Source organism: Pelecanus crispus, chromosome Z (assembly GCF_030463565.1).
Source record: "Pelecanus crispus isolate bPelCri1 chromosome Z, bPelCri1.pri, whole genome shotgun sequence".
Taxonomy (NCBI): domain Eukaryota; kingdom Metazoa; phylum Chordata; class Aves; order Pelecaniformes; family Pelecanidae; genus Pelecanus; species Pelecanus crispus.
Genome location: NC_134676.1, coordinates 50,534,444 through 50,561,875, shown reverse-complemented (window position 1 = coordinate 50,561,875; position 27,432 = coordinate 50,534,444). Strand labels below are relative to the sequence as shown.

The 27,432-nt window shown below is 40.1% G+C and overlaps 1 protein-coding gene across 6 annotated transcripts in view; it reads left to right on the top strand.

Moving 5' to 3' along the window:
* The window catches only part of LOC104036471 (CDC42 small effector protein 2), a 107,641-nt gene that overhangs the window by 28,881 nt on the left and 51,328 nt on the right, over window positions 1-27,432 (top strand). For 3 of the 6 annotated variants that reach the window (XM_075726379.1, XM_075726376.1, XM_075726377.1), the window contains 2 exons: window positions 1,417-1,495; window positions 5,249-5,320. The exons of 1 other annotated variant lie outside the window; for it this stretch is intronic. The gene's annotated coding sequence lies outside the window, so the exon portion shown is untranslated. Of the gene's footprint in view, window positions 1-1,416; window positions 1,496-5,248; window positions 5,321-23,155; window positions 23,181-27,432 lie in introns of those variants that run through there. 2 more of the 6 variants (XM_075726378.1, XM_075726381.1) reach the window with 2 other exon arrangements.

Below are 27,432 nucleotides of genomic sequence, written 5' to 3'. Positions count from 1 at the left end.
TTTCACTCCTTACATAGCTGAATTTCTGCACTCCCAGCCTCTGACCCAGGTATCTTTCAGTCTTCCCCTTAGTGTGTTCATACAGTGTTGTGCATTCATTGTCCAAGTAGACACACCTGTGTCACTGATGAGCCAGAGAATTTCATTAGAACAGAGAAGAAATAGGAAAGCTTGATGCCAGCACAGATAAACGTGACCTGGAGGTCAGCCTTCTATGTGTCTGACTCCTAGTAGTTTCAAAGAGGATTATTTGCTTTTTTTCTTGGGGAGATTTGTGGAGGTCAAGGGAGATAAATGAAAACATTATAAAATATTGACATGTCTTGATGTTGCTGTCTTCTAAGGTTCTCTTGCAAACAATGTTTGAGGTAGGGAAAAGGTATTTAGAGGTAAGTTCAAGTAGGCTACTGTCCAAAGTCCTCTTCTAGGCTAAGTTGGTGAATAGAGGTATCTTCCTCTTTTAGACATACTAAAATGTAAATCCATCTCTACATTGTCCTCTAAAGGACTCTAATTTTGAGACTTACATCCCTCTCATAGGAATGGGAGAAACTAAAATGAGCTTTCATGATTCTTTGTGCCTCAACTTTAATGTTACATGTCTCTATTAAATGAATTGGTGTACCAGTTATAAGCTTCATAATGAAATCAGAAAATATGCTCTACTGGCTGTCTGTAATTTTCTGTATGTATGTGACTTTGGCATTGACAGGAATGGAAGGATGATTGTAAATCTGTTTGTGTATCCTACATATGTCTACAGAGAGATGAAAATTACGTAGGTGCAAAACTAATTCTTGATATTTTCTCCATTTCTATTTTTAATAGCTTGCAAAAGGTTGAAAAAGTCACGTGTTCTAATGAAGATAATGAAACCCAATATAAAGTTTAGATTATGATTTTTCTTACACATAAACTGGTGAAACTGCTGCAGTTCAGTGTCTGGATTTTTTTTTAATGGAAAGGACTGAATGTTTTCAGGCTAGTTAACTCTTCATCTATCGTAAACTCATGGCCTCTTTAGCTTAGAAAATACTTTTCCGTAACACACAAATGCATTTTTAAAGCTTACACTTTACATATATAATATCTTCAAGTTCTTTATCAAATTTCAACCTGTTCTGTGTAATTAGAAAACAACTTAGAAAATGTTACGGGGCCGCACTAATGATTTTTCTCTCTGAATTTGATACACTTAGTAATAACACCATTAATTTTCTGAAGTCTGTTAATGCTTATGACACTTTTGTAGCTGCCTCATCAAAACAGACTTCTTTGGCATTTAGGTTCTCTAAAAGAATGTGTATCTCTTCAGTAGAAGCACTGTACTAATAGATATGTTTCACCTTTCTGACATAATCTATGTGTCATTTATCATACTGATTTGTACTTTGTCATCTTTGTTTTCATACACAGGTTTTACACTGAACTCAAAAAGGCTAATATGAATTTTAACCTGTGATGGACTAAGTAAAATAAGAAATCATCTGAGCAGGTAATGTTAGGATAATGATGAAATCACTTGCTAATGTTGCAACATTAATGATTCCTTGTAACTGGATAAATCAGTGATTTAGTTATTATTTAGAAATACAGGAAGTATACTGAATTGTTAGCTCTCAAAACAAGGCTTCAGACAAGCATAAAGCTTCAAATTCTTATGCAGATACTAATGCTTAGACAATTGCTATTTATAACTGACATTCGTAATGAATGAGTGACATGGGCAAGTCTGCAATAAGCTGTCCAGACTTCATAGAAAGTGGTTACAGCTTGATTAGTAGTGTGCCTTGGCAGTACCTGCAAACAACTGTTCTTTCCACTCTGCTAACTGGTGCTCTATGCCAGTTCATTTAATAGTCTTTCAAGCCAGAAGTCTATCATTTATTGAAGTGGTTTTGTGAATTAAATTGTCCATTAGGGTGTGAGTTTAGTCTGCAGGGTTCATTCATCTGGGACTCAAGTAGCTGTGACATGATGACTTAGAACTACTAGTCCAGATCTCATTTGTGACTGACTTTTTAAAATGTTATTGTACAAGGATGGCTTTCACTGTTCTGTCCTGCTGCTCTTACAGCATGTCCCTAGATTTCTAATGCTACAGTTTAGGAAAGTGTCATTAATTTATTTTCTACTTAGTCTATTTTTCTTGAAGGAGAGGGGTGGAGGAAGACATTTGGCTTAGAAGTCATAAATACAGATATTCTTATATCTACCATTACCTCATTTCTATAAATATTGTTACGTATTGAAATGGCTTATACAGAATTGCAGTCTCTACTTTTTTTTTTAGGATGTTATGTGTACTATTAATGCGTACTCTGTGCTAACATCTCATAATGCAGAATTATCTCAGTTTTCTCTCAGAAAAATTTACTAATACAAATCTTTCTCTACTTTGATTTCACAAGCATTGCATTTGAGTGAGGAGGTCCATGTTTAACTACAGTTAAACTAGTTGATTCTCCTATCTATAGATCCGATATTGTCCACAGAGTCTATAACTAGAAGCCAACTTTCAGTGACAATTCAGTTACAAAACTGACATCTGCTCTAAAAATGCATGTTTGCCTTGCTGGCTTTAAGGATGTCATTTGCTTTTTTATTGAACTTCTCAAGCAACCAGTGCAGTGTCGTGTTATAAGCTGGTTGCTCAGCTGTTTTGTTGGAGGAATAGCCTATTGTGATATGGTTATTTTAGCAGGGGAAAGAAAAATCATCAGAATGCTACTTACAGGTATTCTGAATAGGGTTTATGTGGAGCCCAAGCATTATGGTAGTGAAGTGTTTTCCCTGTGTGCCTCTGTTGCTATGTTGAAAGCCTCCTGCTTTGCTCCGACTAGATGCCGCATCTTTGGGGCTTATAGTTCTCTAGCCCTTCATCCAGTAATGCTACACCTTGTATATAGTCTGTCGAGCTTATTGTTCTGTCAATTAAAGTTTACTTTTGTCTCTTCATTATTCTGAGGTAACTAAACAGACTAAAAAGCTGTAGTCTGACTCCTTAGCCAAAGGAAGGAGACTCAGATCTCATTCTTTCCACAGAGTCTTCTTGTGCCACTGTCAAGGCTATGCAATTACAAAACATCTTCACAAAGGCAGTTACAGCCAATTCCTAATACAGTTCCTCTTAGTAGTCCACTGTTATGAAGTCTTTCTTTTTTGACCACCCAGATTTCTATCCTAACAAAAAAGGTGATCAAAGCTTTCTGTCCCTGACATGTAACGCTGTCCAGACAAGTTTCCCCATTCCCTCTTTTCCTCCCCAGCATTCTTCTCTTGATTTACCATTTTTCTTCATTTATAGTCTATTTTACCTGCTCTCATCTGCCTCAGCTCTTTGTTTCTAGTCCATAAATTTTCTGACAGCCTTTTCTGAAAACTACAGGGGTAAAGATAAAAAAACCCCTTATTTTTCCTTTTTAAATCTGGCTTATGTCAGTCTGAGAAAACCCAGAAACCTCAGTTCCCTAGTTTGTGAGCAAGGAAGGGCTAAAATATGACAAACAAGCCTCCAGTGAAAGTTGGCAAGCAAATGTCTTGCCTTGTAGTGTGAAAGATAAAACACCAGGAAGCTCAAGTGTAGGAGAGGTTTGTTGTATGGTTGGTTTTTTTTTTTAAAATGAAATCTACAAAACATTGCCCTACCTAACATAGGAGATGCATAAAATGTAATTTACTACTACTTTTACCTTATTTTACCTGCACATTTGAAGTGTGAACTTGATTGTTTGGAGTTTTCAGCTTTCCTCACAGCTTCTGGCTGTTTCGAAGCCCATTTCTGATATATGAATGTTGTCACAACAGTTTCTCATTACAGGTGGATGCTCTCTGAATACAGGGGTGTTCTGGTTTGTTGGGGTTTTTCTTTTGAATACAGGTTGAACGTTGGTAAATAATCCACTGCTACTTCAACAGCAGATTCTAGAGCGGTAATTTTTCTTGTCGCTCAGAGCCAGCTCTTATGAGTGTGTTTCCTTTCTGTTATTGCCTGCAGTACTTGTAATCCATCCTTCCTTTTACTGAGAACTGCTGAACTTGGTAGCAGATGTCATGCACAACAACTCAATAACAAACTTGTTTGCTGGACCTCACACGTGTCATGAGACTTAACTGCCAAGATAACCTGGTATTGCCAGTGATCTGAAGGCTGACTAACTAATCTTGCGCACAGAAATGTTGGAATATACATCTGGTTTAGGGCCTTTCCACCAGCCCCTGCTAATGCTTGTCGTGGTTTAGCCCCAGCCAGCAACTAAGCACCACGCAGCCGCTCGCTCACTCCCCCTACCCCGATGGGATGGGGGAGAGAATTGGAGGAGTAAGAGTGAGAAACACTCCTGGGCTGAGATAAGAACAGTTTAATAATTGAAATAAAGTAAAATAGTAATGCTAATAGTAACAGTATAATAATGATAATAATAATAATGATACACGAAGCAAGTGATGCACAATGCAATTGCTCACCACCCGCCGACCGATACCCAGACAGTTCCCGAGCAGCGATCGCCGCTCCCCGGCCAACCCCCCCCAGTTTATATACTGAGCATGACGTCATATGGTATGGAATAGCCCTTTGGTCAGTTTGGATCAACTATTCTGGCTGTGCCCCCTCCCAGTTTCTTGTGCGCCTGGCAGAGCATGGGAAGCTGAAAAAGTCCTTGACTAGCATAAGCAGTACTCAGCAACAACTAAAAACATCAGCCTGTTATCAACATTCTTCTCCTACTAAATCCAAAACACAGCACTATGCCTGCTGTTAGGAAGAAAATTAACTCTATCCCAGCCGAAACCAGGACATGCTAAAGTTTGATCCTAGCAAAGGGAGCACCCAAAAGCAAGTAGTTACTGCTTTTGAACACATGCTCCTTATTTACTTCCTTTAACTATGTCATACATACATATATATACACACATATAAATTCTATAGATACGTACTTTAAACAGTGTAAGCATATTGGAGTAAGAATAAAGAGTACCTGAGAGTCCACAAGTCAGTGAAGGTTTCTTCCAACACTGCAGTGAACAAGGTGGCACCTCTAATCCTTGAATTCATTTGCAAATGGCAGTAGCTCAGCCATTCTGACATCTGGTGTTCTGCAAAGGAGAAGAGTTGGAGAAACTCCTGACTCTCCCTCTTGGTAGCTGTTTTCTTTTCTTCCTGATAACATGAAGTTACACTGCTCTCTGTTATAAATAATTCAGGAACTGTAATATTTACTTACGCTGTTTTCTTTTCCCTATCTAGAATTGGGGATCTCTTCAGTGAATAACTTGCTGCTTATGAAAGGACTAGAGTAACTGAAGTTGTGAAATTCAGGTAGGCAATACTGTCAGTTTCCTTTTCACTTTAAATGTTGAGGTAAACATAGATGACAGATCTATGAATGTCCACTGTGGTTCCAAAACCATCAAAGGTGTGATAGGGATTTTAACCTTAAGTAGATTGGATCTGGTTTCACGGCTCTTCTCATGAATTCTAAGCAGCATTTCAAGTGCCTCCCTGGCGATGAGCCCCTGATAAGAAGTCCAGCAGAATTATGATATGCAATTGTTTGTTGCATAATAAAAATAGATTGATTAACATTCATATCTAATTCAGACCAACTTTGTGACCCTCAGTTAATTTAACAAATTATTTTTGACAGGATTAAATTGTCTTGTTGCCCCAACAGACTCAGGTATTCATGGTATGTGCAGCCACATATATTTTATCCAGATTTCCTTCCTTAATTTTCTTAACCAAAGTATATTCCTGATGGATTTGCTAATGACTTTATGCCAATTTTACATTTCTGTTCCTTTGTTCAAAATAAGGCTTCTAAATAGATCTCCAATACCTAATCTTCAATAAGATGACAAAACTCCTTTGGTATTCTTTGTGATACCTTTCATGGCTTTAATAATTTGACTTGCAATTTAATATTATATGCTGTTGCTTATCCTGGCATGATCAGCTTTGAAGAACCCATTGAGCTTGACTTTACTACTTTCTAATTCCCATCAAATACATGTGCTTTGGTGTGGTGTTAAATAATGTAGATGAATGGCGAGTGTTTTTAATCAGCTGAATTTGCCTCCAGCAAAATTCTGGGATAGATCTGTTCCTATTCGACTTCAGTAAGTGATATGATTGCAGCATATCTATGTAGGGTTAATTTCTGTGGATTATGTGAGTACTGATGGAACAATTAAACCCTGAAACTACTGCTTGTTTCTTATGAGCTCAGTTTGGTACAGCAACTTTAATTTTAGAAGCTTGTAAATTCTACTTTAATATTTTCCTTTAGTGTTTCATATTTTACTGTCTGAAAATCCAAATGAACTGTGGAGAAGGATTCTGCTAGGTAACAGTACCTTAGGAAACGTGCATAAAAATCTCTTACTCATGCTGCTTCCTTAAAAGAGGTGTTACTTGTGAAATGCATTGCACAATTGTCTGCTTTGAGAACAAAGCCTGCAAAACACTATTCCATTTCTCAGGTACTATGTAACAAATACCTTTCTATTTTACCTTACTCTTTGTGCTTCTGAGAACCATTCATGATGTATGTAATTCAAGTAGCAGTCAAACTTGGTGGTATACCCTAAAAATACTCAAAGTATGCTGAATTTTATTTAAATACTGGTAAATAGCTAACATTACGTTTTTTGTTTCCTTCTTTCTCTCTTCCTTCCTCCATGTTCCTTTGACAAGTGTTTTCAGTATGACTGACGATACCAGACATGTTCTGGCTTATCCTTCATGTTGTGCACTTCCTTTCTATGAACACACCTGTTTTTTTTTCAGCTCTGATTTCACTATTACTTGTAAAATCTTTCTGCCAGAGAGCCTGGGGAAGGAAGAGTCTGCACACAATTCTACCCTGGAGAAATATGTGACAAGGAGGTGGTTTTATTATTAGCATGTGAAACTGGAAGTGTAAGTGGCATTTCCAGGTGGGAACAGGAGCTGCAGCCTCCCCTTCTGGCCCTGCAGCTCTTCCTCTGGCCTGCTTCTTGCTGCTACACCTCAGGAGCATCCCCAGATGTTTATATACCCACCCTTGTGAAAAAACAGTTCATTGCAGACTGTGAATGGGGTGTGGGGATGGGGAATCTGCCCTAGAGACTCTGTCAGCAGAAGGGAGAGAGAAGAAGGAAATGGTAGCCCAATTGGGTAACTTTAAACTAAACTAAAAAAAGAAAAAAATACCAACACCATAAAACCCCACAACCAAAAAAACCCACCCTGTGGAGGTGGGTGGAAGGGGGAGAAGAGAAGGCAGGCAGTTGGGTAGCAGATGTAGGGGTGATAAGGGGGGGATAAAAAGATGGTGATGTCTTATTTGAAGAAGAGGACAGAGAGGAAAAGAGGAGAAATATTTACTACTGGAGGAGAATAAGGGCTGTACTGCAAGCAGCAGGAGGAGGGCGTGGGCATGGATGAAAGCTGACACAGGAAGACCAAGTGGGGAAGAGATGGGACTTCTCCTGGAGCGTTGCTGTCAGTCAGTGGTGATCCCTGCTGGAGCAGAGAGAGGCATGGAGCAAAGAGAACTCCACAGCACAAAAATATGTATATTTCCTTCTTGTGCCAGAAACAAGTGAAGTGCAATGGGTGTTCCCAACATGTTGGCTGCCCTTTCTGTACATGCTCTAGGAGTGTCTGCAGGAAGCTTCAATCACAGGTCAGGAAGTACAGCCTTCCTGAGTTGCCTCGCTGGCAGCTATGAAAATGGTGAGTGTAAAAGCTCCATAAACATCTTATGATATGTCCTATTCCAGCCTAAAGAAACCTGTAGTCTGTTTTTCTTCATTTATCTTAAGTGTTTTGAGGTTCAAACTGACAGTTTGTAAGACAGTGATGCAGGACAGTGTATGATCACCATTCCCTGCTGCCTCTTTACCTGAAACCCTGCAAATTTTCTTTCCCCTGTCCCCCTGCAATTGTGTGGCTGGGCTTGCATCTTCATTCACATAGCCAATGTTTCTTGTCACTTGACTTTGACCACATGGTGGGTGGATGTACTTCCAGTCACGTGAAGGAGAAGGCATTAAGCCTTGTGGCTCTTCATCATAGTTAGTATATTCCTCATCCTGATCTCATGATACTCTGAAACATACGCTTCCCAGCTGCTTAGAGCAAACCCAGAACAATCTGAAAAAAAGATAAAAATGTGTTTTCCTTAACTTTTCCATTATAATATTGCTACTTATCACTTAATTCACTAAAGGTCTAGCATACTGGGGTGGGAGAGAAGGTGGAAAAAAAATTCTTTTCTGCCTTGTGGAGGTAGTGTCAAAATGGTAGTGAATTTTAGATAAATGCCTTTACACCAGTAAACAACATAAGTTTGTCGAGGAAACCCTTACTCTATTCATGTCTAGGACTAAAAGCTTCTGCCACACTTCTGCAGTACACTCTTGCAGCCAGAAGTTGTAGCCTAAAATGTTAGCAGGCTATTCATGTGTTGTGTCTGTTTGCATACCACCACAGAAAAGCCTGCATATCTTTAAAAATCTGAAATGTCTTGTCTATTACCTTGCTTTTGAAGTATATGGTTTTCAAATTTGGTTCATGGGCTGTCTTTTCTGAGTAAGATTTTAAGGGATTTTAGTTTCCTGTGTAAGGAAGTGTTTAGACTTCATTCACCACAGTTTCATCAATTCTGTATGACTCCAATTTAATAACTGCTTCATGAAGTTTGAGCAATGGCAAAAAGAGAAGTTTTAGTTCACTTACTGAAATTCGCATGTGCTGTTCACTTAAAGGGCAAAGGAAAAAAGTTCATGTAAAGATGACGGATTTTAACATTTTATTTAATGAAGCACTTCTGGTTTTCAGTTTAGCTTAACTTCTACTTGGAGTTCCTGAGTTCTGACCATTGCATTAATCCTGTAGAATAACTCTGAGGTAGCACTGGTGCAAAACTGTGCTCTTCTGTTACTCCATTTCAGATGTCTGTTTGTATAAATACTCATATTTCATTACTGCTGTCTCTTGCACCTTGTTTGTATCTGACTGTCCTCCACTTCCTTCATTGTTAAACTTGTGTCAGATCACTGGGTGCAGCTGGATTGTGTGACTGATTCAGCTTCTTACATAGGTCATCTTACATAGGTCTTCAAAAATGATTTTGTTTTTTTCTCTGAAACCTTTTGTTTGCATTTTAAGTAGAACACAGCTGATCCAATTGAATGATATTAATGCAGAAGTCCACAGTGCAACTTTTGCTGTCACTTTTCACAGTGAAGTGGAACATGAAGAGCAAAGTCACTGAAGCTTTGTGCCAATGGAAGCCATAAAGCAGAAGAAAGCTAGGAATCAAAGACTGTCAATAAGAAAATTGTTGTCATGGAAGCCAACTTTCATTACATTTGTCTGTATGAAGAGAATAGTAAACAAAGTAAGATAGGAAGGTGTGGCAGGAATATTGGCTAATGTTTAAATTTGACACTTGAACAGGTTTGTCCTCCTTTGTGGGTAAGCCATCCTGCAGTGTAATGGGGAAGAAAAGGAAAGCACGAGGCCCACAAAGAAATGATGCTAGGAAGTACACCTACATGATGTTCAATTACTGTAGTTTGAAATATTGACTATACACCCTGAGAGATCTTTCATTTTCTAGGCTTTATATTTAGACTTCTAACTAGCTATAGAATGTACTTTATAATGGTACTTAAAGTATCTCTAACAGATTGGGAAGTTCCGTTCTGTAAGATTTTTTTTTATCTTCTTTCTGGAAGTACAGTCATATGCTGTAATCTGGTCCTTAAACTGGCTAAGCTTATGTACCGTGTGAAATATGGCATCCTGAAAAACCTGTACGTGCTTCCTGCCCTCTTACACACACCGTACTTGGCAATCATATTTTTGGTTTTATATGTAATTTTATGCAGGAAAAAAATCTGCCATTTTGTAATTAAGGCACAAAGTGTAAGAAGCCTTAGAGTGTAATTCTGGCTTTTCCCACCATGTATAATCATGTCTCCACAGAAAGTGCTCCAAGCCCATGTGGTGCGTAATGCTCAGGACAAAGTGCTGTCTGCAGTGAGAATGCCAAGGACAAGTGTCTTGGGACTATTTCATAGAATCATAGAATCATAGAATCGTCTAGGTTGGAAAAGACCTTTAAAATCATCCAGTCCAACCATTAACCTACACTACCAAGCCCACCTAAACCAATCAAGGGTAGACTAGACTAAACCATATCCCGAAGTGCCACATCTACCTGTTTTTTGAATACTTCCAGGGATGGTGACTCCACCACCTCTCTGGGCAGCCTGTTCCAATGCTTGACCACCCTTTCCGTAAAGAAATTTTTTCCTAATTTCCAATCTAAACCTCCCCTGGCGCAGCCTGAGCCCATTTCCTCTCATCCTATCGCTAGCTACGTGGGAGAAGAGACCAACACCCACCTCACTACTACCTCCTTTCAGGCAGTTGTAGAGAGCGATAAAGTCTCCCCTCAGCCTCCTCTTCTCCAGGCTAAACAACCCCAGTTCCCTCAGCCGCTCCTCATAAGGCCTGTGCTCCAGACCCTTCACCAGCTTCGTTGCCCATCTCTGAACATGCTTCAGCACCTCAATGCCTTTCTTGTATTGAGGGGCCCAAAACTGAACACAGTATTTGAGGTGCGGCCTCACCAGCGCCGAGTACAGGGGGACAATCACCTCCCTGCTCCTGCTGGCCACACTATTCCTGATACAAGCCAGGATGCTGTTGGCATTCTTGGCCACCTGGGCACACTGCTGGCTCATGTTCAGCCGGCTATCTACCAACACCCCCAGATCCTTTTTGGCCAGGCAGCTTTCCAGCCACTCCTCCCCAAGCCTGTAGCGCTGCATGGGGTTGTTGTGATGCAAGTGCAGGACCCGGCACTTGGCCTTGTTGAACCTCATACAGTTGGCCACGGCCCATCGATCCAGCCTGTCCAGGTCCCTCTGCAGGGCCATCCTACCCTCGAGCAGATTGACACTCCCACCCAGTTTGGTGTCGCCTGCAAACTTACTGAGGGCACACTCGATCCCCTCATCCAGATCATTGATAAAGATATTGAACAAGACTGGCCCTAAAACAGAGCCCTGGGGAACACCGCTCGTGACCGGCTGCCAACTGGACTTAAGACCATTTACCACAACTCTCCGGGCTCGGCCACCCAACCAGTTCTTTACCCAGCAAAGAATATGCCTGTCCAAGCCGTGAGCTGCCAGCTTCCCGAGGAGGATATTATGCGAGACGGTGTCAAAAGCTTTGCTAAAGTCCAGGTAGATGACATCCACAGCCTTTCCATCATCTACCAGGCGGGTCACCAGGTCATAGAAGGAGATCAGGTTGGTCAAGCAGGACCTGCCTTTTGTGAACCCATGCTGGCTGGGTGTGATCCCCTGTTTGACCTGCACTTGGCTGTGGAGTTCGCTCAAGATGAACCTCTCCATAATCTTCCTCGGCACCGAGGTCAGGCTGACAGGCCTGTAGTTCCCCAGATCCTCCTTCCGGCCCTTCTTGTAGATGGGCGTCACATTGGCAAGCCTCCAGTCATCAGGGACCTCCCCTGTTAACCAGGACTGTTGATAGATGATGGAGAGTGGCTTGGTGAGCTCTTCTGCCAGCTCCCTCAGTACTCTCGGGTGGATCCCATCCGGCCCCATAGACTTGTGAGCGTCCAGGTGGCGTAGCAGGTCATTAACTGCTTCCTCCTGGAGTGTGAGGGCTCCATTCTGCTCCCCATCCCTATCCTCTAGCTCAGGGGCCTGAGTACCCTGGGGATGACCAGTCTGGCTGTTAAACACAGAGGCAAAGAAGGCGTTAAGTACTTCAGCCTTTTCCTTGTCCTCGGTGACAATGTTCCCCCCCACATCCAGCAAAGAATGGAGATCCTCCTTGGCTCTCCTTTTATTGCTGATGTACTTACAAAAGCATTTTTTATTGTCTTTTACAGCACTGGCCAGATTGAGTTCTAGCTGGGCTTTTGCTTTTCTAATTTCCTCCCTGCAGGACCTAACAAGATCCCTGTACACCTCCTGAGTTGCCCGCCCCTTCTTCCAAAGGTGGTAGACTCTCCTTTTTTCCCTGAGTCCCCGCAAAAGCTCCCTATTCAGCCAGGCCGGTCGATTTCCCCACTGGTTGGTCTTATGACACATGGGGACAGCCCGCTCCTGCGCCCTTAAGACTTCCTTCTTGAAGAGGGCCCAGCCTTCCTGGACCCCTTTGCCCTTCAGGACCACCTCCCAAGGGACTTTCCCAACCAGGGTCCTGAAGAGGCCAAAGTCTGCCCTCCGGAAGTCCATGGTAATAGTTTTGCTGCCCCTCCGCTTAGCATCACCCAAAATTGAGAACTTTATCATGTCGTGGTCGCTAAGCCCGAGACAGCCTCCAACCTCGACATTTCCCACAAGCCCTTCTCTGTTGGTAAACAGCAGGTCAAGCGGGGCACCTCCCCTGGTAGGCTCGCTTACCAGCTGCATTAGAAAGTTATCCCCCACATACTCTAGGAACTTCCAAGACTGCTGCTTCTCTGCTGTGTGGTATTTCCAGCAGATGTCCGGCAAGTTGAAGTCCCCCACAAGAACAAGGGCTAGCGATTGTGGGACTTCTGCCAGCCGTTTATAGAATGCCTCATCTACCTGTACATCCTGGTTGGGTGGTCTATAGCAGACTCCCAACAGGACATCCGCCTTTCCGGCCTTCCCCCTCATCCTTACCCATAAGCATTCCACCTTGTCATCACCACTGTCAAGCTCTATGCAGTCGAAACACTCCCTAACATACAGAGCCACCCCACCGCCTTTCCTTCCCTACCTATCCCTTCTGAAGAGCTTATAGCCCTCTAGTGCAGCACTCCAGTCATGAGAGTTGTCCCACCACGTTTCCGTGATGGCGACTATGTCATAGCCATCCTGCTGCACAAGGGCCTCCAGCTCCTCCTGTTTGTTGCCCATGGTATGTGCATTGGTGTAGATGCACTTAAGCTGGGATCCTTGAATGCTGGCATCCTGTTGCCTGGGAGAGACCAGGCTCAGTGTTCATGGTCCTTGTCACAAATTGTTTAGTGCTTACTGTCTGTCTTCTGTACATCAGATTTGTGTGTAGTGCCTGTCAGAAAAGCTACCAGACAATATACATGTGTTACATAGTTGAATTGGATTGCTATAGGTATCAGATAGTTAAGGAATACTATTCTACAGCATGAAATTACTTGAGATAACTTAAAATCTAGTAAGTTAGGTCAGAGGCAGAGAAGAGCTCATATGAAGTCTAAGAATCTGATTTTCACAGCAGCCTGGATGCAAAAGTCAACACAAGTGAAGGAAGTCTGTTTCCCTTACCATACCTAAATCTTGTTGTTGAATTCCAGGTGGAACTTCTGACCATCGCAACTGTCCATTTGATTCAAAGGAAGGAAAAGGATAATACTCTTTCCTACATCAATGGTCTAGTATCAGGAGGGAAAGAGGAATTAATGAACAGACTTTTGCTAGTGGCCCAATTTAACTTTCAGGTTCATTTTTTGCTGCAGAAAATACTCTTCCACTCTGATGTTGTCTTTTGGACCAACAGTTGCTGCAGCACACTGAAGGACACAGAATGGATTGTTTTCTAGCTTTGCTTTTTAACATTTTGTATAGCTTACTGGGTACTCCCTTAATAGGAAAAGCACTTTAAGCTATGTCACTTGAAGGAGGGATGTGTTCCAGTAAGCACTTATTCAGGACTTTGGCACATAGATTCAAAACGCTGTCTTGAAAATCTTATTAACATTCAGCTGTGGACATGTCAGCTTTGGACATGCAGATTTCACAGACTTCTTGCTTCCTTTCTGTAGTTTCAAAGGCATCCAGTCTGCGTGTTTACTCATGTCCAGAGTTGTTGCAGTTTGGTTGAGCAATTTGGATGCTACCCTGTGTCCAGGAGAGACTGATCTAGTTTCTTGGAATATGCTTCATTCACATCATATTAGGCTTCTCACAAGACACCAATCTGCAATATAATTTTCTTTTTAAAATAGAATCATAGAATCATAGAATCGTTTAGGTTGGGAAAGACCTTTAAGATCATCCAGTCCAACCATTAACCTAACATTGTAAAGTCCACCACTAAACCAATTAAGGGTAGAGTAGGAACCCCACACCTCCTGGCTTGGTGGCTGGATTATTTATAATGAAAGTAAAAACTAGGAATCATTAAGATTGGAACAACCCAACACCACCATGCCCACTAAACCATGTCCCCAAGTGCCATGTCTGCCCATTTTTTGAACTCTTTCAGGGATGGTGACTCCACCACTTCTCTGGGCAGCCTGTTCCAATGCTTCACTACCCTTTCCTTGAAGAAATTTTTCCTAATATCCAATCTAAACCTCCCCTGGCATAGCTTGAGTCCATTTCCTCTTGTCCTATCGCTATCTACTTGGGAGAAGAGACCAACACCCACCTCACTACAACCTCCTTTCAGGTAGTTGAATGAAGTATGAATGAAGTAATTTCTTGCTGCTTCTGCCTCCTTAAGCATGAGCTAGGAGCTGCAGCATTTTTCAAGACTGATTCCATCTTTTGACTGAGGCAGTTCAGAAGAAGCACGTATTGTCTTTCTGTCTTTCTCTGTATTGAAATGTGTATCAGTCTTTAATCCTTCTAGTCTTTCTTGATTCCCAGATATTAATGCTACCAGGAATGTTACCTGCTTCTGAGTAAATTGAGGAGGAAGGGTAAGCAGGCCAATATTTCCATTTTTCCTGTTGCATAATAGATCCATGCCTCTGGCTGGATTATGCATGACCGACCATTCTTCTGAGGCTGGTTTGTAAGACTTCGTTCCGAGTATTAGTCAACAGTTACTCTGTCAGTCAAGCTGGGGCAGCCAGCCTTAAGGATGAATCGTGTTCAGAGGCTGAACTGCATTTGCACATCCTGAGCATGTTGACCTATTGGTTGCAGGAGTTTGAAGAACTGGAATAGTTGTCTCAAGCTGTAACTTCCTTCAATCCCATTGACCGGCGGAAGAAGAATGCTGCTTTTCAGTTGACTCAGGCAGGAAAATAGTGCTGGGGGAGTTGCAGTGGCTTCACTGGGGGTTTTGTTTGCTTTTTAGTTTAATATGAGTGAATTAAAAAATGAGGATGGTAATAACCAGCCTTTTTTTTCTTTTCAAGTTAGTGCTGGTGGTGTTGGGGAGGATGCTTTTAGTGTGGTGAGGTGGAAGTGTGAAATACCATCTCTTAAAGAGGAATGCATGGGTGATAGTTACTTGCTATACACATATATGAGAAGATGTTTATTTCCTTATGCAGAAGAGGGAGTGGAGGCATAGAGAAGCATTGTAATTAATTACTGGGGGGTGGGCGTGCCAGAGGAATTGTTTGATTTGTAAAACAGCAAGCCAAATCTGTAGTTGAGTAGCACCTGCTTCTCAAAAATCTGGCAGGCTTTGAGTGGAAACTGCTGGGTACTCAGCACTTCTGAAAATCTAGCTACCCAACTTCCCAGTTGTGTTTTGAGACGCTTCTGACTTCTAACTTGAGATGCCACAAGAGACTGGGGTGCTGCTGTATTGAATATTTTCTGCCTTTTAATGGACTGTGACTTAACAAGTAAATGAAAAGCCACACTGTGACATGAATCTCTGTAGTCCCAGCTGATTTTAAAGTGCAGATCCCCAGACTAGTTTGCACACAGATGCTATTACTTGATTTATCTGTTGTAGGGAAAGCAAACTCATGGAAGATTGCTGAAATTTCTCACTGTTAACAGAGTTGCCATAGAGGAAAAATATGATTTACTGTCAAAATTTCATTATTTGCCTTTGGATAAGCCAGTCTAGAAGATTATTTCATCAACAAGTGCTCTCTCATAAATATAATGGTTCCTCTGTTTCTGTACCCTCTTTCTTCTGCTCTCCATCTACCTCCTCAGTATCTCCTGCACTATCTTTGCCTCTGGATATTTAGATACGTTTCAGCAAAGCTTCTTAATGCAGTGGGTTATCTGTTGTGGTATCATTACAAGTGCTTTTACTTCCCCTTTTTTCAATTTTTTAATTTGTTTAGAAACAAACAAATCTCCCACCCAGTTCTTTTATAATGTATGTAAACTTCAGGCCTGTTTCATGAGTATAGTTTCTTTTGCTCTGCTCTCCCTCTCCTTCCCCCAGTATAACACTATAACCTTTCCTGTCACATTTCTGTCTCTTCCTGTTCCTTTTAGCTGCTTGTATGTCAAAATAGGTGTGGTGATGCTGTTGGATGGACCCAGAATTTGAAGGTTGCTGGATAACGTTACATTATGAAGTCCTTCGTGGGGTGGCATGGGAGAAAACTTTAACTGTTTCGTTTTAAAAGCCTTGGGAAAAGTTGCTAGCCCTGAAAATCTGACTGTAGTGCCATTTAAGGACAAAGGGCTTGGTATGCATTACTAATGTAGTAGTGGAGGCTCTTGGATGCTCTTTGCTCACCTAATACATTGCATTGCCATGCCTAGTAACACCTTGTAAATAGGCATCAAATTCCCACGTGTAAAGCTTTGTTGCAGAAAAGTCTGACTTTGTTATATGTCCCAAAACAAACTGTAACAGAAGCATGTACTTGTTTCAGTCTCTAGAAACTGATATGCTTTCATTTCTATATAAGTTTAACAAAGTCACATAGCATTTACTTACTGGAAGCTGCAGCTATTACTGATTTGGTAGTTCAAACTGAACTCAAGTGTGGAAGTGGTTTTTTGTGCGTTTCACTGCTGTTTTCAGATAGCTGAAGAATCCTCTAGAAGGAAGGTACATTCACATATATCCAGACATAACAGCTTGCTTTGCAGAAACCGACTGTATTCTGATGACGTGTTCAATTATACAGTTATTAATGACAAGCAGTTAGGAAAAGAAGAAATGTCAGCCACTTCACAAATTAAGAGCAGTAACTTTCCAGAAAAGCTTCTGGAAGGTTTTTCACTATTTCATTGTCCTGCTATTATTGCTACATCTTAGGAAGTACTTAATTTTTGAGATACTGCATTTTTAGTATTACAGTAAAATAGGATATTCATCAAGAAGTGGAAGACAGTATTTGAAACAACTGTTTTCAGAACTTCTGCAAAAATCCCACTTTGTCTCTTTCCCCATCAAAGTACTACTACAGAATGAATGAGTGAGAGCTGATGATCAGCATGCAGTGACTGTTACTACTGGTGTTACCAGTGCTGTCTAAATTTTGCAGCTGTCTGGGATATCAGTATATTATAAAGCAAGTTAAATCAGCATTTGTTTTGAAGTCTCAGTCTCAAGTTAAGGGCTATAGCTTTGTGCACATCTCAGTAAAGCAACTGGAATTCTTGAGATACCTATATATATAAAAATATAATATACACACTAGTTAATTTCAGATGCTCAAAAATGGATGTACTAATGACATAAAAAGCAGATTTGCTATCTTTTGACAAATATCTGCATTAACTACATTGCATGTTCAAGAATTGCAGTTATTTCAGCACCACTGTGTGTTATGCTACCACTTCTCTGACTCTTACCCCTCTTTTTTTCTTCTGGTTACTTCTGGCTTGTTTGCTGCCTAATGTGAAATACATGCGGTGCCTTATTGTTTTTTTTCCTTGGGCTCTAGCAAATATATACCTTTAACATGGAAATTTAAGTTCTTCCTACTACTTGTTCTACCTTCCTATTACAGAACTATATACAACAGGAGATGGAGAGAGAGGTACGAGATCAGGCTAGGAAAAAGAGCAGCTGGAATCAAGTATTAAAATACATACTATCACAAGTAAGCATGGTGTATGTACCTTTTTTTGATCTTGTTGTAGTCCTACTTGAAGTATTTATGAGACACTCACATGGAAGAAAGCCCACAATTGTAGATTAAAGCATCACAAATTCTGGATTAGAAGAACGATTAACTTCTGTTGCACTAGAATTATTTGAGTCATGGTCCTTGAATAATATCAGTTGTATTCTTCAGGAGCTCTTTATTTAAACTCTTGACTGTTTCTGCCCCAGGTTATTAAACACTTCACACAGAACTGAGATGGTTAACTGTAAATGTGTGACTTTTAAAATATGAACTTTTAAAGACATTCCTGTGTAGAAATTAGGCTTGTTCATCTCTGCCTTCCTTTGTGCCCATTCAGAAATAATCACGTGGGGCTCAAAGACCTCAGCAGAAGTACCAAGAGGAAACACGTTAGGTAACCAGTTTCTCAAAAGGTTACCAGAAAATAGACTAGGTCTGCATATGTCCTGTATCAACACAGAGTTAAAATACCGTACTTCTGTGGGCCGTTAGATCACAGGTGTCAGATCATGAGACAGGTAGCTGCCTTTTAGTTTCAGACTGTATCTGGAAGTTGTCATACGCTGACTCTTTGGGAGTGCGGTCAAAGTACATAACCTTGCTGGGATGCTCTGGTAATCTTAGGGGCAGCAAATGCTGTAATTCCTATTGCCTTCTATGGAGACTTGGGTTCCTCAGAGCTGGCACAAATCCCAAATGTTTCCACTGTTGCTAAAGAGACAGACCTTCAGGTACAGGACTGCGGATCTGATAACATTAAGTGAAAAACTAGTCTGACCTTTAGTTAAGGCCCGGAAAAACTGTGATTTCCTTTCCACTTCTTGCTGTGTCATAGCCTGACATCCTATGTGAGAATGCTTTTGTACCCCATGTACTGTCAGCATATGCTTGTTAATGTGAAACTAATGATCACTCTGGGTTGCTTTGCATGAAACAAATCTTCTCAGTTTCCACTGTAAACTACTTACACATAGCCTCAAAAAACATGTTTTATGAGTTGTTATGTATTGATACTCAGGGTTCTTGTGGACAGTTGATTTCTTTCTCTTCTCTATTCCTTTTCTGCTGTTCAGCAATGAATTTTGTGCCCTGAGGAAAAGGAGTCCAAAGTGAAAACCAATTATTTTTGCCTCTTTTCTTTCCTCTGACTCTAGAAGTGCTAAACAACTTCTTTATAGGAAATTCCTGACAATATACTGGCATTGACAAGCAAGATGGTACCAAAACCAGCCCAAGAAACAACTAGTTTTTCATTGTTTTTAATTTGTTTTTTTTAAATTTATTAATTTATTTTACTAAATTTTCTGAATGGAAACACTGTCCATATCCGTCTCCCCTTCACAAGTGGCAGAACTGTGTACATGTGTTCAATGAATGAATCCATCTGTTAATGCCAATAAGGATTTAAACAGCCCTGGGAAGGTAGTTCAGTGTGAATGAACAGCACTTTAGACCACAGCATGGTGTGCCGATTTGGTCGTTGTGTCCTTTCGTGTTTTGTGTCTTCAATCTGTATGTCCCAGACAAGGCCAGGACTTTTAAACACAACTCTTTATGGAAGATTAGAAATACTAGGAGACTGTTCTTACTGGTTTAAAAAAATAAAAACAAAACAACAACAAATCTCATCTCACTAGTTCTTAAGTCGAACTGCAGTGTGAACTTCCCATCAAGTCCTGAGGAAAGATGACTGGATCATAAATGAGCAGCTTCTGAAGACCCTTCCCTGGAGGGGAGCAACCTGTGGTGGTGGTGGGCAGCTTAGGGAGGGCAGGGGATGCCTTCTGCAGCTCTTGGTATGTAAATGGTCAGGATGGAGCGGCAGGTGTTGCTTGCCTACTTTCTGGTGGGGGGAGAAGGGGAAATGCTCTATTCTGGCGGTGCAGTGCCTGCTTGGAGGAACAGATAATGACACCCTTTGTGCCCCCCTCCAAAGACATGTGCTTCAACAGGAATGGGTCGTGCAGCTGCAACCCTAGCAACAAGGGCCTGGAGAAAAGAATGAGGGCAGCTTCCCAGCGGAGGATGGCCACGTTGGCAGAGGAGCGAATTAAACTGGAGCCTAGTATTTGGAAGAACCTTTGTGCCTATTACTCTTCCTAAGGATTTTTTTTTTTTTTTTTTTTAATTTTAACCCTTATACTGAACTGTGTCTATGTGGTTTTTAATGCATAGATAAATCAATGACTTAAGACTTGCCAGTGTCTTTGTTACTTGTAACTGTGTCTTGGTTTGGGCTTTAGGAATTTCTCATATTGAACATTACACTGTAAGTTTGTTCTCATAACAAGTGGTAAAAATCCTTGGGTGGTTTTTTTTTGTGATTTTTAGAGTCTTAACTTGATAGTGTATTTCCTGGAGAATTCACAGTGCTGTTTGATACAGTGCACAATTCATTGTCACCAGTTAAAGACCATGAAGGAATTCATTTTGAGCTGATTTTTGTAGTGTAGATGCACAAAATCCTTAAAGAAGCAGTAGTCTGAGAAACTAATTTATTGTAAAAAAATTTATATATCTTTATATATATTCACAGACTATATGCAAGATTTGCATTGGTGCTTCTAAAGTGATTATGCTTATTGTAACATTTGTCTTCTAGAGAAATTAACGTTAACTGTTGGATTTGTAAGATGTGGCAATCCGATCTATTTGCATGGGAAATCCTGTGAATGAATTGGGATAACGCTACTGATGTGAATACAATACGCTTCATTAATTACCCAGCTGTGGATAGTGATTCACCAGCCACAGTTCTGGCTGCATGTCTGAGAGAGAGGGGCGTTTGTTTGAGGGAGAGACTGAATAATGAATACCTTAAACCAAATGATCTGTGGCCGAGTGGCAGACAAAGAGAGCTTTGGGCAAGTGACTGATTATCCTGCATGAAAGGATAGCAGCCATATCTGGCCTTCGTGCTGAACCTTGCACATGAACCATCGCCCCTTCTTTTTGAGGAGAAAAAGGGGAAATCAAATCCACTTAGGAACCAAGTGCATCTTGCCAGTGAAGGTGCTGTTACTGCATCATGCTCATCTAGTGACTGTAATGAAGAATGGTGATGTGGAACGTTTGGTTATTTTAGTTCTGTTTTCCAGTATTTTGGCAAATGCAGTAGCCATTTTTTGGCAAGATAGGTACAGATCTTTTGTTTGTTTGTTTTCTCTTCCACTTTTGTACTTGCTATATGCAGTCTCTAACATCTGTGCTACAAGCTGATTCTGAGTCACAGCCCAGAGCAAACGGAGCAGCAGATGTGGTGATTCCTGGATGTTCTCTGATCGGGCCAATGTGCTGACCTGGGGCAACCGCAAGTCAGGAGCACATGCCCTTCTGCTGACTCTGCTACACAGGCAATAATGTCCTGCACAATATCAGTGTGGAAAGCTAGAGCAGCAGCATCTTAAACTGTTCAAGCAAGATTTACTGGAGCTTGATTGTAGATGGGAGGAGTTACTTCTTTATTGGCTTTCCTTTTTTTCTTTTACCTCTTCCCTCACTTGTTCTGTATTCAGCCTGAACAATGAAAGAGGACTGAAGGTGAAAGCTAGGAAGAACATGTTCCCTCACTAGGTATATTTGTTGACTTGCTGTAAAGTTCAAAGGGAAGGGTCTGGCACCTGTAAAATACTTGGAGACACCTTGAGTCTCAAATTACAGAATTCTCTGTATTTTTGTGAGGGGTAGGAAAAATGAGGGAAATCTCTTAGACTGGGGTAGGATTTGAGGCTGTACTTAAATGCTAGATTTAACAACTGTAACTTGTGCTCTTTGCAGAAGCTGCTAGTGAAAGCAAAGTTAGAAATTGAAATAGCTTGACACCCCCTTTAACAGCCCTTTCCTTTATTTGAGAAAGAGCAAACATAATGGAAAAACATGTTAAAGTGCAACTGTAACTTTTATCTAAATGCACACTTCTTACACCTTAATCTTAACTACCAAGTAAGAATTGTTATCCCAGGTAAAGGAATGGGTGTGTGGTTTTGGTTTTTTGTTTCCAGATATACGCAGGATGTCTTTGTCAGCGGATTTTGTGAAAATGTCCCGTCCCCCATCCCATGCCCCGCCCCCCCACCCCAAAAAGAAAAAACGAACAGTTGTGTGGCATTGGAAGAGACAGGACCTCATTCAAAATAGGGAAACTTTGTATGGTAAACTGAATTGTCACCTTACAACTGTTTAGTCAAAGTAGTTGCTGCTTGATTTTCATTTGAGTTGATTTACTTAAGTCAGTTCTACATACAGTCTTGATTGTACCCTCCAGCAAAACCCTAGTGACTCATCTCCAGACCTTTCACTAGAAAGGACTGTACAAATGAAATACTATGGTGCTATTAAATAATTCACCAAAAAAAGACCCAAACAAAACCAAACAGAACTAAGAGAAATGTGAAGGCAGAAAAGACCTTTCTTTTTTTTCCCTCTGAACAGAGAGGATTCCACTGAATTTTATAGCTTAAATTTTCAGTGATAATGGAATTTGCCAGCAGTTCTGTAGTGTGCAGAAAGAGTGGTCACCACAATGTTTGTAAAGATCAGTATGAAGATACTGTATATACTTCAAAGCTATTACAATCTCTCCTTCAAAAGTGGCTGCAAAACTTCTTAGGAGTTCAAGGTGACGGGGGGAAGGGACAAAAGTCTCCATACGACTAAAGAAAATAGTGCATCTTCTCTCAAAATCAAAAAATCTGCCATTTTACCTCTTTTGTAAAAGGGAGGGTGCTAGTTTGGGTTATTTTTACCTTTCCAAAACTTGTCTGTTCAGTTCCTGTTTCTTGGTCGTTTGCCACAGCAGTTCTTGAGAGAAAATGAAGCTGTTGTGCTACTTAGTGCTTTGTATCTCTAAATTGTTGTGATCCTGGCATAGGACAGAGTTCCACTGTGTTTAAAACATGAGCATAGTCTCATTTAAAGTGAAGCATGTACCAGTACCCATAGGCTTTCCTGACCCTTGTAGTGCCAGAAGAGGTAGTGGATTTGTATGTTAGGAAATTTTAATGGTCTGTCATGTTTCTCTATAACAGCACTTGGAGCCAGGATGATGCTTCTGAATAGCTAATATATGTTTACCTTGTGGTCTAGGGAAATAAGTATTTGCCAAGAGAAATAACTCTGATTACTCTTTTGACAGATAAGCTTAGTTAGAATAAGACAACAGACGGTGGAGAACAGAGTAGGTGGTGTTGGCGAAGCTTTTTTTTTTTTTAAGCTTACCCTTGGAAGCATCTGATGTTAAATCCATCATGAGCTAAGCCTTGTAATTCACTTCACTGTCTGTGGCTTGTTCTGCAGTCTTCATCAGCATAGTTTACAAAAGAGGTCTTGGAGGAACCTGACAGTCCTTCCTGATACGAAGAGCTGCAGTGGTTGCTACTGTAATTTTCCTTATGGCTTTGTCATGTGAGTTACAAAAAGATTGCGTGTTGCGTTGGCTGCCTGGAAAACTTCCGTAGCTGATCTTGAGTAAATGAATTTGTATTTCCCTGTTTCAAGTGGGCAAATGGTTTTGATTTATGTGAGAAACACTTGAGTCTTCATGCTTATATTCATAGAGATTCTTACTCTGTGCGACAGCAGCATTCTTTTCATAGCGAGGAAGCACAAGTATTATACTTCATATTTGTTATTCAGGACCTTTCAAGTTTATCAGCAGAAGTGCTGTGGGTCTAGTGATTGTTTTGGCGTGAGAAATACCATGGCCAAAACACCGTTTATTTTTCAGGCTTTGATTAGGGGTTTTGTTTAGGTCCAAAGGTTGGAAAGAAGAGGGCAATATTTTGTGTGTGTGTTTTGTTTCCCTTCCTTACCTGTTTGCAAGCAGGTAACAAACTAAAATAATATAAGAGAGATTGCTTGGAGACAGTATGCCTCTGATCCATACCACAATTGCTGATACTGTTTTGAAATCTGTTTTCTTGTAAACTATCTCATTTCTTCTCTTTCCCTTTCCTCCCTCCTAAACAAAATTCTCCAGAGCTAGGTCTTTGTACTTGAAAGTGTTCATTCAGTGTGGATAAGCAAATACTGTTGGGTAACATGACAGTGGAATTGAAGTGCCCACAATGGGAAAAAGAATGTAACTTCATTGCTGTGTTATCTTACAGTGATAAGATTTTATTTCATGCTGCTAATATCTGCTCTAAGTAGATACTATTTTGGCCATTACAAAATGCAGTAATTGCTGAATCTTTTTTCCCCAGCATATATGTGCATGGAGGAGAGAAGTACAGATATTTTGAGGAAGGGATGAGAAAGCAAGAAGTAGGTAGGGGCAATGTCTGAAGACTCTGCTGGACTAGTGTGGAGACCTGGACAACACAGGGCAAGAGCAGGAAGCACAGCCTTGCCTTTCAAGAAAACTTCTGGGAACGTTAAGTGTAAAAGGACTCTGTAGCAAGAAGCACCTAGTTCAAATTACTTTGAAGGGCTGTTTTTCACCTTCACTGTATGGAAGAGGTGGACTCAGGACAAAAGCGTTGCTTGGCTTGTTCTTTCTATGTTGTTTTCTAACTTTTGGTTCCTATCCCCACTACCCCCAGGATTCAACATGCTTGCTTTGCAGTGCAGTACTGCAGGCAGAAGAGAGGCAGCACAAAGAGGAAAAACACTAGAGGCTGAGGATCTGATAGCTTGACGCACCTTGAGGGCGATTGGTTTTGTTTGTTTGAAATTCTGGCAGAAAGATGAAAGGTGCACAGAATTCTAGCTAGTATCAGTTTCAGACTTAACAGCAGCATAATAGTGCAAGTACCTTGAGGGAAGGGATAAGGAGGAAGATGTTTACTAGTTTGGGATTCGCTTTTCCTAAATTCCCGATTTCTCCATGACTCCAATATCTTTATTTCTTTAAGATTTAAGCTGCGCCAGGTGGATCATCTGACAGAAGCTAGATACGTAGACAAGATTGACAGAATATTTTTAAATTTTTTTTTAAAAACAAATAGAATACATGCATGGCAAAAATGTCAAGGTAGACTGTGAAGTAGGGAAAACTTCTGCAAAGCCTTGATTAATTTATTTAAAAAGAAAACAATATATTGTATGTCTTTACTTGGAATGTCATACATAACGAAAATAATAGTAGAAGGTAAGTGATGTGTGATCTCCCCCCACACACACACCTTCCAGATGCTTACTTGTACTGCTTCCTGTGTCTTGCCTTTTGAAGAGTGAGGAGGTTGAAAAAATAATGTTTGAGAAAGGGAGAAAAAAGTTAACGGGGGTGGGGTGGGTGATAAAGTTTTTATATTTTATTTATTTGTTATTTTATATTATTTTTATTATTATTTATATTATTTTATTTATTATACAGAAACGAAGAGGCATACTTTTAAGACTTAGCTTGCTTAATCAATAGAATAACTTTCTAAGGGTGCTAATGGATTCCTCATAATTTGTTTTCTTCAGAGGGGACATTTGAATGCCTATTTTAAGAAAAGATCACAAAACAGACCATAGATCTTAGTTTTTCCTTCAATTATGACATTAATGTCTCTGTGTAGAATATTGAATAACAACATTGTAGAGGCCTCTTCAGACTGGAAGAACCACCAGTCCATTTATCACCATTTCTGTTTGTGTCTAGAAATTCTAAAGCAGGCCATCTTCAGTTTAGCTGGCATTTGTCTACACAACAAACTTTCAAATTTGAGGGTTTTTTTCGTCCTTAGTTTACAAAGAAAACCAAAAAGAAGACTGAAAATTTGGTTAAATACAAAGCAGTAGAAGCATGTTAGTGGCCACAAATTAACCAATGACTTAACAATATATTTATTTACTGTTTTGACTGATTAAAAATAAGAATCTATTTCCAACCTAATAGTGCTTAGCAAAGAACAATCATGCAAAGAACAGTTATGTAAAGAAATACCGTTTTTTGGCATGGTGATGTACTAGAAAATACATGCATCAGTAAACAGGATGTTGCTGTTTCTCCAGGTAACTTCTGTAGGTCAGCATTAGTAAGTCAGCTTTCTTTCCAAACTGTATTTTGTTTCTTTAGCTTATTTTTCTTGTATAACTTGTCTCATCTGCAAGGCTTTTGCCTCTTATTTGTAGATTCAAGCCTTAAGTATGTAGTCTGTATCTTGAGAAAAAGATTAGGCATTTTAAAATCCAGTTATGTCATACAAAAATCCATTCAAAATAAAATATAAAATCCTAGTGATTTTTGCAAACCTGTGTACTAATAAACTTGAAGAAGTACAGTGCTGTCTGGCACAGTTACAGTCCTGTGTTGTTGCCTAATTGTAGCAAAGAGGCAAATTCTTCTCTTTCATGTTTTTGGGATTATATTTGCTTGGCATATACCAGGCAAATAAACATTGATAAGTGTAAGAACTGCATATGTGAAATATTAATATGTTACCTAAAGAAAAGACTTGCTGTACCCATGAGGGATTTTTAAGAAGGTTGTACTATTATGTTTTGTCAAAGAGCTGCTGAGCATACTGCAGAGATTTTGTAAGTACAGAAGATGAGGTTGACATAAGGGAAATGAAACTACTAAAAGTACATAAAACGTGATAGGTATCATACTCTAACTCCCCATGTGGATACTATAATTTCACATGTCTAGTAGAGAAATAGTATTTGTGGATAGTGCAGCCACTGCAATATATTCACAACATAGCTTACACCTAAAGAACAATTTAAACTAGTGTTGTTTTAAAGTGGTAATGCTAGCGGAGAACCAACATGTATTACTGCCAGACCTGCAAAAGACCACTTGTTATGTTTGTTCTGAGCAGCAAAATTGAATAACTGAAAAGATTCCCTTTAAAAAGTATGTTGTGATTTCATCATGAAACAGTCTGAATATGTGACTTCATATTGCTAGAATGCAATGAAAGCAGATATCAAGACATATGTGTAGAGGTTTTTTAAAATTCATCACAGATTAAATTTAGCAGCAGTGTATGTTCAGTGTTTTTTTTCAAGGAGACCATTCATGGCAACTTCAGGGTTCTGTGAGCAGAGTTAAGAAAAAGTTCTGCTGAGAAACATACCTGTTGCTTTATAAGAAAAGATACCATGTTTTTATCTTGTTCTTTCCAGTGCCTGCTCATAAAAATGTCAAAGATTAACACAGAGAATTCTAAAACCTAATAAACATTTCTTAGCCAGTTTTGCAGGGTGAAGGGTTGCCCTCGGTCTTTAGCCTCGCAAAACAGTTTCAATGTCCTAGCTCTGTGAGAATACATACATTGAAATCCATAAATCGGTGGAAATACATGTGCTTAGAGCAAAGTTGAGTTAAGAATGTCCTTGGCTACTGAGTTTGTAAAAATAATGTTGTCATTTTGCCTCAGTTTCCCACACATGTAAAGTGGAAGAGGTCAGGAGACTTCTTCAAAGTCAGAGTGCTCATGGCAAAGCCTGTGCCTGCTATGAGCCTCCTAATTGTGGGGTTTTTTTTAACAATTAAACTAATTCCTGTTAAATAGTTAGCAATATGATTAATGATAATGGATTATACTCAAAGGTCTTTATATGTATGCATGATTTTTTACAGTAATTCAATAATTACCAGGTTTTGCTATGACAATCCTGTCACAAAACTGACTCCACAAATTATATCAACGAAGTCACCATGGCCAGAGATGAATAGTTATGCCTGTATTAGAATGCTGGGAGTATATTAAGTTCAGGG